This window comes from Gossypium hirsutum, chromosome D13, assembly GCF_007990345.1.
Source record: "Gossypium hirsutum isolate 1008001.06 chromosome D13, Gossypium_hirsutum_v2.1, whole genome shotgun sequence".
NCBI lineage: Eukaryota > Viridiplantae > Streptophyta > Magnoliopsida > Malvales > Malvaceae > Gossypium > Gossypium hirsutum.
The window spans coordinates 16,903,428-16,920,182 of NC_053449.1; the positions used below are offsets into that span (position 1 = coordinate 16,903,428).

At 33.7% G+C, this 16,755-nt stretch overlaps 1 non-coding gene across 1 annotated transcript; it reads left to right on the plus strand.

Moving 5' to 3' along the window:
• Positions 1 to 13,299: 13,299 nt before the first annotated feature.
• LOC121225862 (small nucleolar RNA R71) lies at positions 13,300 to 13,406 on the plus strand. Its single transcript, XR_005923765.1, has one exon. It is a non-coding gene; the product is annotated as a small nucleolar RNA R71 (small nucleolar RNA).
• The last annotated feature ends 3,349 nt before the right edge of the window (positions 13,407 to 16,755 follow it).

Consider the following 16,755-nt stretch of genomic DNA (forward strand, 5'->3'; position numbering starts at 1 on the left):
GTGTACAGAGGTATTTTGTGATTTCTTATAGTTAAAGCTGAAGGAAAAGAGTTATATGACATATTTGATGACTATAGGGGTTTAAAATGTTTAATGTCAATGAAAAATCTAAAGTTATGTCTGAATTTGAAATGTATTGAGTGGAAGAAAATCATTAATCTACTTTTGATAAGATTTTTGGGGACGAAAATCCCTAAAGGGGGAGAGTTGTAATAGCCCGATTTTAAGCCTAGTCGGAGCAGTGGTTTCAGGACCACAAATCCGATGAGGAAAAATTTATTTCTTATTATATTTTTATGGTAAACAATTTCATGGAAAGATTTCGTGAAAATTTCGTTCGAAAATTTTGACGTTTGAGCACTCAATTTAGTCAAAAGGGCTAAATTGTAAAAAGTGCAAAAGTTGAGTTCTAGAAGTTAGAGGTGTCAAATTGATATGAAATTTTAAATTGGAGGTCCTTAAATGGTAATTAGACCATTTTTTATGTTATGGACAAAAATGGACATGAAATAGGTGAAATAGGATATTTTTAAGTTAAGAGAATTTTGGTAATTTGGTAATTAAAACAAATTAAAAAGACAAAATAATGCCAAAATCATGATCTTCTCCATGAGTTCTGGCCGAATATCATGTGGACTCCATGGCTAGGGTTTGTTCATTCTTTCAAGCTTCATGGTAAGTCTGTTCTAGCCCCGTTTTCTCGTTCTTTATATTTTTAGAATCTCGGTAACTTGCTTAAGCTATTTCTATCATTAATTCGAGCTAGAAATTATGTTTGAAAAATTAACCATAGATGAAAAGTGTGAATTTTGATGTTTCATGATAGAATATGAAGCTTAGAATTATGTTAAACGATTTTTGCTAAACGATTTTCAGTTAAAACGAGTGAAACGGTATAATTGTTAAAAATTATTATTGTTCATAAGTGCACTTTAGAGCAAGAATTTGATGTTGCTATAGAATAAAAAATTGTTCAGCATGTCATAAAACATAAGAAAAAGGAATAAAATTTAATTTCTGAGCATAGGGGGAAAATCATAATTTTGTGAAACTTTAGGGGCAAAAATTTAATTTTGCCAAAATGTGATTTTTTGACTGAATTGAATAATGTGAGTGTAAAATAAGTTAAATGTGTTATTATAAGTCAAGAAAGACAAGGAATTGACTTTGATTAGTGAAAAAGAAAAAAATGAGAAAAAAATGAGAAAAAGTGAGAAATTTCCCGATTGAATATTCGGAATAAAAAGGGATACAAATGAAGTGACAGAAATGATCACATGTGTGACATGGAATGTGTGTAGGTCACTATGTGAAAGTGAAAGTGATGGTCACGTGTGTATTACTATGTGTAGGATACTACATGTATCAGAATGAAAGGTCGCATGTGTAGTACTATGTTCAGGCTACTATGCGTACCAGATAGCTTCGATCACGTGTGTAGTAGTATGTGCAGGCTACTACATGTATCAGATATTAATGGTCACGTGTGTAGTACTATGTGCAGACTACTACGTGAACCGGAAAGTTTGATCACGTGTGCAGTACTATGTGAAGGCTACTACGTGTATCGAATGATAATAGTTAAATGAGTGGTACTATGTGCAAACCACCGAATGTTCGCTATTATACCGACATGTTTAATGGGATATGAGAAATTGCAAACCAATAAGAATATGTGATTGAAATGCGATGAGTTTCAAAAGAGTCATTGGAGTGATGAAGTTTTGTACCGTGCTTACAAAATAAATTGTTATAATGTTATGTGAATAGTGAATTTGAAACAGAACAGATTTGGATAGTGACAGTGACATTAGTTTGAAAAATCACCAAACATTATAGGAATTGAGTTAGTGGTTTATTGAGATATGGAATTAAAGCTTAATGAGTCTACTTTTACATAAAAGAAACAGAGCAAGCAAAAGAGTTATACATTTTGAGATATTTGAATTTTAGTGAGGCAGGGTCGGATTGATTTCAGAATCCCCTATTCTTTCTTTGGAAAATAATTAAAAATTGTACAAAAATAATTATGAGTTATAATTTATATTCTTAGAAATATTAATGAGTCTATTTTCAAAGGAAATAAAGAGAAATATCATTCGAAATTTGTACAATGAGATAATTCATTTTTTGTGAATAGAGGTCAGAGATGTTGAGCAGTGAAACAGGGGAATATTTAAAGAATAAACTGTACTAATTGGCCAAGTAAAAAATTCTGAATATTTTATGGTAATAATACATGTGAATATATTTTTGGAGAAAATTAATGGAACTTAACTTAGAGCTCTATAGCTTCAAATAAAAATGATTTAGTGACTCTGACTCAAATAGACAGCTTTGAATTTAAATATAAGTGAATAGTGAAATTATGTGTAATGCTAATTAAGCATGTTTTATACATAAAGGATGTGAAATTTAGAGGAGGAGGAGGATAATAAAATGTATGAATGAATTGTGTATAAATTGTCATATGCTCGATTATAATCGGTAAATGTTAAATTGAATGGTAAATATGTATTGATACTGAAGGACTATTGCGTTATTGAAAAGAAATTGATCAAATGTTTAAGAAATTTAGTCATGATATTTATATGTGTGAAAATAATGGTATATGGATGATTATATCATTGAGGTTGCATTGATTAATTCGGTTTATGTGATAGAAATGTCAAGAACATTTGTCTTTGATATGTGATTATCATGTAATGCCATGAAAATTTGTTTATTTGTGTGGTTTAAAATGTATCTATATTTTGTTATATAACTTACTTTGTAATCTATTTGACAAATGATAAAAATTAATTCGGTTACTATGTAAGGTGAATTATGATTTGTGAAGCATATCTATATTCGGCAATAATGGATAAAATATATTTATGTCATGAGTGAATGGTTAAACACTTGGGTTAGTATAAAGTGTATATTTAGTAAGGTTTGTTGGAAAAGAAATAACAGGTTTTGGTTTATATCAAATAGAGAAAATTTGTACTATCTTAGTGGCTAATTTTGTTAGCTTTGTGGGAGATGAATGGATAATGTATATATATGTGAAAATTAGTTTACTAGGTAGTGAGTAATTGATATATTACATTAGTTAAAAAGGAAAATTTGACGATATGAGAATATGTAATGATACGGATAAATTCAGGTACTCGGGACGAATTCAACAAGTAAGTGAAAATTTATAAATTCATACGACGAGGAAATGAAAGATTGTGAGTATATTTAGCCAAGAAAACCCTAATTAACGACTAGAGAATAACAACTTGAAAGTTTTAATTTAGATGAAATTTTACAACTTGGTTTACTACGGTTAAAAGTGTATATGTTCTGGTAATACCTCGTACGCTATTCCGGCATCGAATACGGGTAAAGGGTGTTACAATTGTTTTGAAGAAGACTTTGTTTAACGGCTGCTAGACTTTTTAAGCAAAGGTAAAATGGGATTTTTAATTTTTTTAGGGTTTTTTTATTATAAAAAACACCCACTTAACCCTTTTATAATTGATATATATATCTGATGAATCATAATTCATTAAATATTTATTCGAACATAATAGTCATAATAGAAATTAAATAAATATAACAATTTTTTAAACCGAAAATTATAATTACATTAATTATAATAATGATTTCGGTAAACTATATTTATTTGAGTTTATATACGAACCAAAATCATATAATATGTTCCCATTATGTGTACAACAACCTTGTACACATAATATGTTCAATATTTGATTACCCAATTAAATTAATTCTCCAATTAATTTAATTCATGTGACAACCAAACACAATACCAACTATGTTTTGTTCCGTTCATTTCAACCATAGGGTGTGACCCTGTAGGTTCTTGTAAAGTTAGCAGTAATACTAGAACGATTCTAATGTTATAAACAATGAGTGGCATCTAGCAATGCATCATTGCTACCTAAGTTACAAGAAATCATGATTCGACATAACCTTTTTGCGATTAACCTTTCATGCATTAATCCTTAAGTCCTTTATCTCTAGGTTAGACACAAGTCATGGAATAGTCACACTTGCATAGTCCATCTAATATTCCTTGATATCTTGAGTAGAGTATGATATACAAATAAGTACGACATCTCATATCAGCTTATTTGAGCATGGTCATGCATTTCTAGTCTCACTCAATCAAGTGGCCTAAGATATTACTCCCTTTATGTAGGAGGGACTTGTCATATACCGATCAACCATATCCCTCTACATAGATCGTGGTATATCCAACATCAGCCTTTATAGAACAACCAGCTACGGTGTATATTTGGCTATATCAAAATATACAACTCACGATGTTGGGATACTGATGATCTCAAGTCTGAGGATCATATACATATTAATCACTATGAGTAATGTTGTGAAAATTATATAATAATCCAAGAAACATACTCATAACGGGTCAGTCCAATATGTTGTTCTTTAACATACATATTCATGCATTGATTTTGACACACCATATCAATGACAACTCTTTATCATCAATCAACTACATGTTAGTCTTAATGCATTATTTTTGTCCTAACCAACAATAATACTTGACTAAGGACCTTTTAAGAATAATCATATTATTCTCAGGACATTACTATAAAAAAATTTATTTATACACACAGAAAAGAAACTGAAATAATAATGGTAACGCCTTATATTAATAAACATGATAAATCAAGTATGTTATTACAACCATCTCATGATTGATCTTTTGGCATACTCTAACAGAATGTTACCTGTATTTCTATTATTCTGGGGTGGTCTCCCTTTCGCAGCTGTATTACTCGAACGAGTACTTTAAGCCTTTTATTTATCAGACCTTTCTGGGAAATCTCTAAGAAAATATCATAGGAACCACATTTAAAGCACGACCCATCTTTCAATCTGTATTCTCTAAAGTGTCGTCTATTACATTGCTGACATTCAGGCTTGTTGTTCTTGACACTACCCACACTCTCTACAAATGTAGCCTGAGGTTTTGAGCTCGAATGATGCTTTCCTTTGTCTCTTCCAGAATAACTCACCGAAGCTGATGAATGACTGTGGAATTCCTTTAATTTCTTCAATGGAGACGAGAATAATTTTCCCATAGGTCATTTTCTTGTATCACGTGCTTCAGAATCTGCTTTTCTTTTTGCTTTACTGAGTTCCTCGGCCTTGTGTGCTCTACCGACTAAAACAACAAATTCTTTCAGCTCAAGTATCCTAACTAATAGTTTAATATCTTCATTTAAACCATCTTCAAAATGTGTACACATGACCGCTACTGATGGTATACACTCTCGAGCATATTTGTTTAGTCGTAAAAATTCTCTCTCATACCCGAAAACTTTCATTCGGCCCTATTTCAATTCAAGAAACTCTGCGTTTCTTATCAAGGAACCCCTGACTTATATATTTCTTTTTGAACTATATCTGGAAGAATTCCCAATTCACACGGTCTTTCGATACTATCGTAATCAAAGTGTTCCACCATTGATAAGCTGAGTCTTTCAACAGAGAAACAACACATTTTAAACATTCAATCGGTGTACATGATAATTCATCAAAAACTCTAATTGTATTTTCCAACTAGAACTCGGCCTTTTTTGGATCATCTTCGGCTATACCACGGAACTCTTCAGCCCCATATTTTTGAATTTTATCAATCGAAGGTTTGCTTGTATGTGTTTGTTCCAAACCCTAAGGAACTACAGGGACAAGTTGGGGTATGGTGGGGGTGGAGGTTGTTGAGCCATTGTGTTCGTTCTCATGAAGCATGTAAACCATCTGGAAGAAGGATTCTTTAGCCTTTCCTCCCTGACCCTCAAACACAGGCCTACTACCACTAGAAGCTGCTTCGTGAATTGAGGCTTGTGCGTTACTTTTAAACTTCTCTGAATTGACTCGGTTGGACGACATCTTATCTATAAGAAAACAAGTTCAATTTAAGTCAGGAGTTATCACACTATCACATGGTATATAATGACATGTATTTCTAGACTCCATACATGCTACGTTCAGTCTGAGAACCGAATAAATCGTAGCTCTGATACCACTAAATGTAACACCCTTAACCCATATCCTTCATCACTTTAAGTTTATGGAGCATTACCGTACAATTAGAAGATTTAAACTTAATTACATTTAATAATAGAAACATATCATGAACCAATCATATACATATATTACTGTCCCTAAATTGAGCCCTCGAGCCCTAGAAATACCTTAGAAACGATTCAGGACCAATTTGAAATCATTTGGAAAGTTTAGGAAAAAGTCACAAAAATTTAGAAAAAGTGGACACACGATTGAGACACACACTCGTGTCTCTGGCCATGTAACCTTCGAACGAGGGACACACGACCGTGTCACACGCTCGTGTGACAAGCCGTGTAACTCTCTGAGTTGCCCCACACGCCTGGGTGCCAGGCCGTGTGTTAGGCCATGTAACTCGCTGACTTTAAAGTAAAAGAATTCACTAGATGACACACGATCTTGGCGCCAGGCCATGTCTCACACACGACAGAGTCACATGCCCGTGTGGACCCAAATTTACGTAAAATCAAGCCATTACAACACCAATTCATGCATAAACCTTTGGATCATTTGTGCATACTTTAAAGGCACCAAAACCCTACCTAAACATAAATATGTATATGCCATTCCAAGAACCTAATTCAACTAACCAATATGCCATTCAAGGCACCTCAAATGCATTCAATAACACTTACATAAACATGTCAAATTTACCACATTTCAATCATCAATTATTAGTTAAATACTTTCCAAAACATGCCATAACTTGACCGTAATCATACCAATTCGAAACAAACCATAGGATTCATTCAGAACATGCATTGTAAGATAACCAAAATGACACCATCTAGCAAGGCATCAAAGGGTACCAACCAAGTTAACTTCCATAACTTATACATACCAATTCACCTACTAAACATTCAACAAAATGCCATTACAATTCACCCTATACATGCCATTATAACCTTGGCCAAAACATTCAAAAACTGCCGATATTTATTTTGGATAGTGTGATAGATCTCTGACGAGCTTCCAAATCGATCGAGCTTTTGATAATCTATAAAACATAGGAAAGAAACTACATAAGCAATTAATGCTTAGTAAGCTTGTATAAATTAAAACATAACTTACCATTTCATTTTCATAAAGCATAAGCATATTATAACCCAAAACATAAGCTTGGCATAAGCCTATACATCATCATTAATACACAAGTTAACACACTTGCACATAAATTAAATGAACCAACCATAAGATAAGTCATTTTCCATATGGAATACATCAATTAGTTCATGCATTCTTTCCATAAAATCATGCTTGATTCCATTTGAATACTTACCATTTCAATCCCTTTTCTTTCTCGTTGAACGATTTAGAATTTCATCGGGCAGTCGAGAAAGCTCACACGAAGTGTGCCTTTACATAAAACCGTAACCTTTCATTTACATCATTTCTCACACGAGTTGTGAAATGGGCTTGCTCACACGAACTGCGGTTTAGAATGTAAGCTACACGATGCTACTCACATGAGCTTTGTAGTATTCACAAAAAATGCAGGACCTTAGCCAACGGTAGGACATTAAGACCAGCACCCGAAACATGAAATCTCTAATGACATGTCAGTTGTATCCTAAGAATTCCTAAGGTTCAACTGGGACTAGATATCCGTCATTTCTTCATAGTAGTGATAGGTTTATGTATCGATCATTTGTATTATAAATAACATAATGTCATTCAATTAATATCATGAATATAATAACTGGTCATACGAAATTACCTCGATGACTAGGGTGTAGAAGTTAAATCGAGCTATTTCAAAGCTTTAGCTTTTGCCTCGATTTAGGTCCATACATGGTTTATCTTGATCGTGCAAAGAAATAAGCTTGATCGATCCTTCAAACTCTAACAATTGTGTTTTCTCCTTTAATTTACAGTGGTGGGTGAAAATAAGAAAGATGAATCAATTTTTGTTTCATTTAGTTTAATTTTAATTTACCTAATTCTACATCCTAGGTCTTCCCGTTCCGTCATCTGGCTTATGTTCTTCATGTAGCATTCAGATCGAATGACTCTATGAAATTACGTCGATACTTCCACATATTATGGGTAACGTAGGAGACATCTCTATTTTTCTCTCAAAATTAATAAAATACTATTAAGATAATTATTAAATCCTCTGCAGCTATCTTCAGGGGTATATTGCGACACCCTCAGCTTGTGTCACGACATTGAAGGCAGTTTCTTACTTTCTCCATTTTGTTCTCTATGTTACGACATCAGATCTCCCATGTTGGGACATAGCGTCCAGTATTGGTCCAAAATGCCTTCTAATCATCTCTTGTACACTCACAAAGTATGTTAGTTCTCATTTAGGCCTCATTCGGCCCTTAAGGTCAATAAAAGACTAAATATGCACATGTTATTGGTGTAAGCAAAACTAAAGAAGCTTACATAAAACACAATGAAAGTGCTTGTATTCAAGCTCCTTAAATGTGAAAACTAGTTTAATCTAGTACACTGAATTACGACAGATCAAACTCACCCACACTTAAGTCATTGCTTGTCCATTAGCAATCATAAAAAGATATGACAAATAAAGATGATGACCCTTGAGCAAGTATGGTACAAGTATTGATTTCAGAGCATATGACTTAGGTCTTGCATGTTTACTAACAATTTCAACATGATGAGTAGTTTACTTACCACTTTTTTATAACAAATATCTAAGTTCAGTATGTTACAAAATATACAAGTATTAAGGTTCTCACTTATAGAAATCCATCAACAAATCATACAAGTACTTTGATTATCCGAGTAGAATACAAATAGTCGTTTATGTGAATGTTTAGTAGGATGTCTATTCATGTATAAAGATACTTAGGTCACATAGGGCTTTTCAGCTTGTAACGTTCTAAGGCTTAGGATAGCTATGAAATTAAAAAAATAATAAGCATCAAAAGGTTAGAAACAAGAAAATAGTTTGGCACATCATATTGATCCCTATTTCCCCCTCTTAGTGACCTTTACCCACTCACTGCCTTATTTCTCCTTCTCTTACCTTCCTTGTCTCTCTATCTATAGGAAGTCATAGCATGACATAGTAACTATGGCTAGCCTTATGAGTTTTTATGCACTAATGACCGAGTTTTTCTTTCTTTTGTGACTTTTTCTCTCTTTTAATACATTTCACTCATGAATTCCTTTTCGCTAGTTTAAGACTTTTTCTAATCCTACCAATTCGCCTTTTGGATTTTTCATTTTTTTTCACACATTAGGCTAACTTATTGTTCCTATATCACACCAACCTTTCCTTTTTCACTCTAATTTTACAAGCTTCTCCGTGATGTATCTACTTAAACCTCAATATGTATGGTTAGACGTCTATAATCGTGTGATATAAGGATCAAAGAAAAAGGACATATAGAAATTAATGTTTTTAGGCTTGGGGTTTGTAATGCGGTTCATCAAGAAGTGCCAAAAGGCTCAAAATTGGTACTAAATGTGAAGTATAAATTGGATGTGTTCCAAACAATGCCATAGCTCATCCCTAAATATCACATCATGCTCAAATTTAATTGACCAAACAAACACAAATTCATCCATTTACCATTCATACTAGCATGACCGTTTCCTTGTAATTTCTATATCACTTTGGTACAAATGATGGCTTAATACCTATTTACAGTGTAACATATAAAACTTTAGTAGTCCAATAATAAAAAATTTAAAATCACCTATAGTCATGCCAAATTTATTCATAAACACAAACAACCTTGTACATGCTCCTAACCAATCACTTGTATTTCTACAAGCTCAAGCACACAAAAGAAAAATCAAAGAAAAATATAGATGACTATTCTCACCAATGTCTTGTTGAGCTCGTGCCAACCTTTTTGATAAATTGGGTGTAGCTATTGTTTCTTGTTGTCGCTTGTTCTTGTCTTTATTCTGTTTAGCTCGAAGCTCGAAGTATTTATGGAACAAGGTATCCTCAATAATGCTTCGGGATGGTTTCAACGACTACTCAGTGGATGTCATGGGTGCACTCATCTTTTTACATAAATTCGTCAGTAGATGGGGAAAGAGTTCTCCCACCTTTTGGCTACTAATGCATATTCCCATGTTTTAGTGGATCCATTTGCCAACACATACCTGCTTTTTCTGCAAAATAGCATAGAGCAAAACTGCTCTAAAGGCATTAATGTTAGAAACATTCAAGCAGGTACAATTCTTGTGCAAATGAATTGAATCCATATCTTAGCTATAGAAAACATAATAGCTTGGTGAAAAGATACTAGGATATTGGTACCTGTGCGATAATTCGATTCACTCCTTCCTTCAGTTAAAAATTTTATAATATTATCCATATCTATGTCTCTAAAATACTCTAATTCAGTTTCATCAATGAAATCATTCTCATGGTATGGAACATTATAAAAGTCAGAAATTATTCTAGAGGTTACTTGCACCTCTTTCCCTCGCACAAGTACTATATCCCATATACGACCTTTAGTATTTCTAGGCTCGTGGTCCTATAGAGATGCGTAGAACTCTTGGACAATGAGGACCATAACATTATCCTTCGAGATCATCTAAAAATGTTCCCATCGATGATATCTAACCAAATGCCATATTTCTTTACACAAAATCATCGATGGATCAAATCCCCTATCTTGAATGAATGCTTTTCCTTGAATTTCATTAAAGTATTTCTCAACATTCATATTTAATAACATAGAGGTAGTTCGAACCATCGATGGCTCCGTTTCCATGGTTCGCCTAACTTTCCTGGGAGGCACCGCATTTCAATCCTAAGTAAATAATTCAATGAAATAGTAGAAAGTTTGAGTTTAGAAACCCTTAACCTTAAATATATATTCAAATTTTTTTTGAATTCCTTGCCATCCCATGATATTCCCATTTCTTGTTGCATTGAGTATGATTGAGGAGTTTGTGAAGAGGTAATAAGATGTTTGTGAAATTGGGGGTTTAGGGTTTAAGAGGTTTTGAATGATTTGAAAGAGTTGGAGGGATTATGGATTAGGAGGTGTTTTAATTAGAAGTAAATAGGGTTTTAGGTTATAAAATAGAGTTTTAAAGGGTTAAAAATCGAGTTTAATCAATGGTAGGTCATCGGGTTGTATGAATGGGTTGGGTCAACCTTGCAAAAAAAATTGCAGCAATGTCGTAACATCCCTGGTAGGACACCGATGTCGTGAGTCAGGGGTTCTATGTCTCCATACATCCATCAATTTGGAGATCCTTAGGGACTACTACTACGTCATGACTTGTTGTTGTGATGTCGTGACATCGACTTTGTTTCAGCCCAAAACTCCATCTTAAGGATGTTTCGATCTAAAGATAAACCTACATCAAATAAAAGTTAAAATCTAAACTATATGGTTAGTTAAGTATACAATAATTTAAAAATATCATGCAAAAATTCACAAATTTTAAGTTATACTGACAAATTTATCCAGCAGTATTTTCAGTTCACCCGTGGACGATATTTTTATCCTATCAGTATTAGTCCACCATTCGTCGTGCCATTCTGCCCTTGCCCATTTGTCTCTTTCTTTGAACCTGTTTATTCTTTTTGCATGCATAAAAGGAAGTGTGTCCCTTGACTCGGGGACATTAGGAATAAATATCTTTTTACATTGCTCCCTTATCTTCCTTCTGTCTTTCTTGCTCGGTTGATGGCCACTTTTAAAGGTTCCAGTCTCACCATTAATTTTCATAGTTAATTCATTTTTCACTAAATCAATGTTGGATCTAGAGGTGGCTAGAAAGGGTCTCCCTAATAAGATCAGTATTTCACGATCCTTTTTAAAATCAAGCACCATAAAATTCGCGGGAATAATAAAACTTTTCACTTTGACTGGCACATCTTCTAGTACTCCCTTCGGATGTACCGATGATCTGTTAGCCAATTGTAATGTTATTTGAATTGTTTTAAGATTCCCTAGCCCAAGTTTTTCAAAAATTGGTAAGGGCATTAAATTGATACTAGCTCCTAAATCACATATAGCTCTATTAAAGTTAATGCTCCTTATTTCTATGGGAATAGTAAAACTTCTTGGGTCTTTCAATGTTTGAGGTACCTATCTTGAAATAATCATGCTACAGGAAGCACTTAAATTAACTTGTTGTCCTACCTTGATTTTCTTACGCCTTGCCATAATCTCCTTTAAAAACTTGGCATACTTGAGAACTTTCTCAATTAACTCGGTTAAAAGTAGGTTAATGTTTAATGTTTTAAACAAGTTCAAGAAAATTACAAATTCATCTTCGTCCCACTTTTCTCTTTCTTCTAATTTTGATGGGAATGGGACTTTTGTGATTTCATCATCTTTATGTGTCTTTTTTCCTGTCTCAGCCGCTGGTGCATTCTCTTCCTCTAGTTTAGGTCTATTTTATACTTCTAGGGAGTTATCTTGAGGCTCATTAGTATTATCCACAATTACCTCTGGGGTAGCTATTTCTGGGCTACTTAGTACTTTGCCCGATCGGAGTGCTATAGCTTTCACATGCTCTTTACCTTCCCTCCGTGGATTATCCTCTGTATTGCTAGGGATACCTGTGCCAATTTTTCTTTTAATGTTGTCCATCATGCTCATCAATTGACTCATTTGATCTTCAAGCTTAGTCAATATTCTTGTTTAGTCAGTGCACTCAGATTGCATCTACTTGGCATCTATTCTCATTGACTACATCTCACTCTCAATTCTATCCAAACGTTGACCACATACAGTATGGTCACTTGGGTTGGTTCTATCCTAAGGTTTCTTCAAGTAAGGAGGTTGGTAATTAGTATTTTTAACTTGATTTGAACAGTTACCTCTTCCTTGGTTTCCTCCCTATCTCAAATTTGGGTGAACTTTCCAACCGGGATTGTATGTATTTGAATAAGGGCTTCCACCCCTATTCCCAATGTAATTTATATCCTTAATAGAAATATTGATGTAATGGAAGAGTGGCTTGTCTCCTTCATGCATAGACATTGTAGAAGCAAATTCGATGCGGTTGAGTCTATCCACTATTTGCTGATACTTATCATTCTATTGAATAACTTTTACCGTAGTGAGTTTCTGGCCATATGTGAATCATTTAGTTGGCCATTGACAGGATTTTAATGCCATATTTTTAATAATTTGGTATACATCCTTGTATGTCCTATTCAGAAGGGCTCCTCCTGCTGTTTCATCTAATATAGATAGTGCTTTTGCATCCAAATCGTTATAAAATACCCGCAATCGCATCCACTTAGGAAATCCATGGTGTTGGCATTTTTGAATCAACATCTTGAAACATTCCCACGCCTCATAAAAACTTTCTCCCTCTATCTGTCTGAAGATAGTGATCTTTTTTCTTAGTTGGACTGCTTTACTAATTGGCATCCCATGTCGTGATAGACCCTGGTGCCTACGATTCTAACCAAGAAAAACCGTTATCAATAAAAAAAGTGGAACACCCAAAGACAAATAGCTTCATTACTGCCGCTAAATTGCATATTATTTTGGATCATTTGTATCATCGCCGGTTTGATCTTGAAATTATTAACTGTACTCATTGTTCTTGTTATACTTTCTTGAACCATGTCTTGACTTGGTAGGGCATGGTCTCTTAGAGTTCTCTCATTTTGAGCCATATGCACATTTGTGAGTAGCTGTGGTGCTGGTGGGTCTCCTAGGGCGTTATCATCAGCATCGTCGAATAATGCATTGTCATGTGGTACGTGTTAGGTTGTCTGGATGCCCCATGGCACAGTAAAAAAATTGTTCCAGTGATCTAAACTAGGAATCCATGCATGAGGAACGAATCGGGAAGAAAAGGTTTGAAAAATATACCTTTCGTACTCTAAAAAATAGGAAGGAAGCACTGTTGTTTTAATCCCCTTTGAATGCTACCGATCCAAATCCGCAACAGAATTGTCCTGGCCGCTAAGTAGTCCTCCCTGTTGCGAACGTACGAAAAAAACTCTTACTGAACGTTTCAAAGAGTTTTTCCAAAAACAAATACGGCTACTATACCTAGGTTCTTTTATTTTGTTGGTGAATGTTGGTTAAACAGTCTTCTACACCCTAGGGTTTTATTTTATGATTCCTTTCCTTTTATTTATTATTCCGTAAATAATAAAATGAAATCCCCTTTTGGGTGCCATAATATATATGAAAATATCACAGTGTAATATTCTTTCCAAAAGGATATTAATTTCCATATATATTTTATATTTGACTAAAATTAATTCTTATAATACTTTATTTTAATTATGAATCAAATTCATACATTTATTTTAATTATGTTCTCCATTCTTGTACAACAAATTTGTACATATATTGTGTTTATTATTTAACTATCAAATTGAATTAATTCAATAATTAATATAATTCTCGTGATAGTTAAATTAAATACCAACTGTGATTAGATTCTGTTCGTTTCAACCATAGGGTGTGACCCTGTAGGCTGTTGTAACAGTTGTAGTAATACTAGAACACTTCTAACATTACAAGTAATGAATGGCATCTAGCACTACATCATCGCTACCCAAGTTACAAGAAGTCGTGGTTCAGCATAACCTTTCTGTGCTAAATTTTCATGTATTATATCCTTTTGTCCTTTAAATCTGAATTGAACACAAGTCATGAAATAGTCACACTTGTAAAGTCCAATCTCATGTTTCACGATACCCAGAGTAGACTATTATAAACAAATAAGTTTAATATCTCATATTAACTTATTTGAGCATGGACATGCATTTCTAGTCTCACTTTATCAAGTGGCCTAAGATATTGCTCCCATTATGTAGGAGAGACAAATCTTATCTTGATCAATCATATCTCACTACATAGATTGTGACATACCTAACATCAGTCTTTATAGTACAACCTATTACAGTAGATTTTTTACTGTATTAAAATATACGACTCACTATGTTGGGATAATGATGATCTCTAGTTTAAGGATCGTATACATATTTATCAGTATGAGTAATGTTGTGACTATTATATAATAATCCAAGAAACATACTTATAGAGGGTTAGTCCAATATGTCGTTCTCTAACATTTACTCATGTATTGATTTTGAAATCCCTATTCCAATGACAACACTTTTTCATCAATCAACTACATGTTAGTCTTAATGCCTTATTGTTGACCAAGCCCACAATAATACTCAACTAAGGACCTTTTAAGAATAATCATATTATTCTCAGGACATTATTATAAAACAATTTATTTATATACACAGAAAAGAAACTGAAATAATAATGATAATGTCTTATATTAATAAATGAGGTAAAACAAGTATGTTATATCATCTCATGATTGGTCTTTGGGCATACTCTAACAGTACGTTACCTACAACGGGTGGTGGTTGTTCTTGCATTTACTGTTGCTGCTATCAGCGATTCCTTCAGATTATTTCCTTGGATCTATGGCTACTACAATAGGTGTGCTCCTACAATAGGTGTACACTTTCACCTTAAACTAGTTTGGACTGTGAAGTCGAAAGATAAGTAGTTCTTATTGACTCATTATTAGAGTGGAAGATTGCAAGATCCTACTAGGATAATGGCTAGTTGATTGAAAAGGAACCCAAAGCGATAGTCGATAGGAAATATCGAAGCGAGTTACTCACTTATAACCAGATTTGATTTCTCCTATCTTTTGACCTCTTGAAGTTTATTTCTTTATGTTATTTTATTTTTTTATTATAAAAAGAATCTTAAAAAAATCTCTTTTATTTTACCATCATACTATAACTAAATTAAAGTAATAATTAGATATTTGAGTCTTTAGGTTAAAATTGATCTAGCACTTGCCTCCCTTGGGTACGATCCATGGAGTACTCACCTTCTCCACTGTAACTATATTACAACTGAACCCATATACTTGAAGATATCGCCTCATATTTCTATATCTTTTGCTACAGTATTCACACTCTGGCCGTTAGTATGTCCGAATGCGGTCAATGCCGGCGAAATATTTTGCCTCCACCCGAACTGTTGTATCACTCAATCTAATTCATGCATCTCCACTATTACATAAACTACCAATGACACCATTGAGTCCTACTTACTCCGAATGGCAAAAAATTTAGGCGGGACGCATTCTATGATATCTGGATCAATGTATGACATCCATTCAAACTATAGTGTAGAATTATAAATTTTTTTACCTACAAAATTTTGAATTCCAAATCATTGTGTATTTATTATTTGTTTGAAAAATTCAATAACTAACCTCGACTTTCAAGCGTTGATCTAACAACAACTGAAGATCTTTGAGTTGGTCCGATCATCCTACATAACTCGGCCCATGGTTACACCTACTAAAAAAATATGTTAATTCAAGTGCTAAAAGTAACATATTTTAACCTCGTTCATAATACGTTTTTGGGTTAGTATTCAATCTTAATTGTGAATTTTATGCTCCCAACCCTTTAAATTAATGTTTTATTCCTAGTAGAACATCTGGGAGGAAAAGGAGTGAAAAATGAGTGAAAATTAGAGCAACCTATAGGAGCCACATGGGCTGACCCATTCCACACGATCGTGTGACCCATACGGGCTACCACACGTCTGTGTGATAGGCTGTATCGATTGCCAAATTTTCACTCTAAACAACAAAAAAAATTGCAATTTTTAGGTTTTTTCGAGCATTCTAAGACATATGTATGATAATAAAAAAAAGATAGGAGAGAGCCGTCATAGAATATTCAAGAAA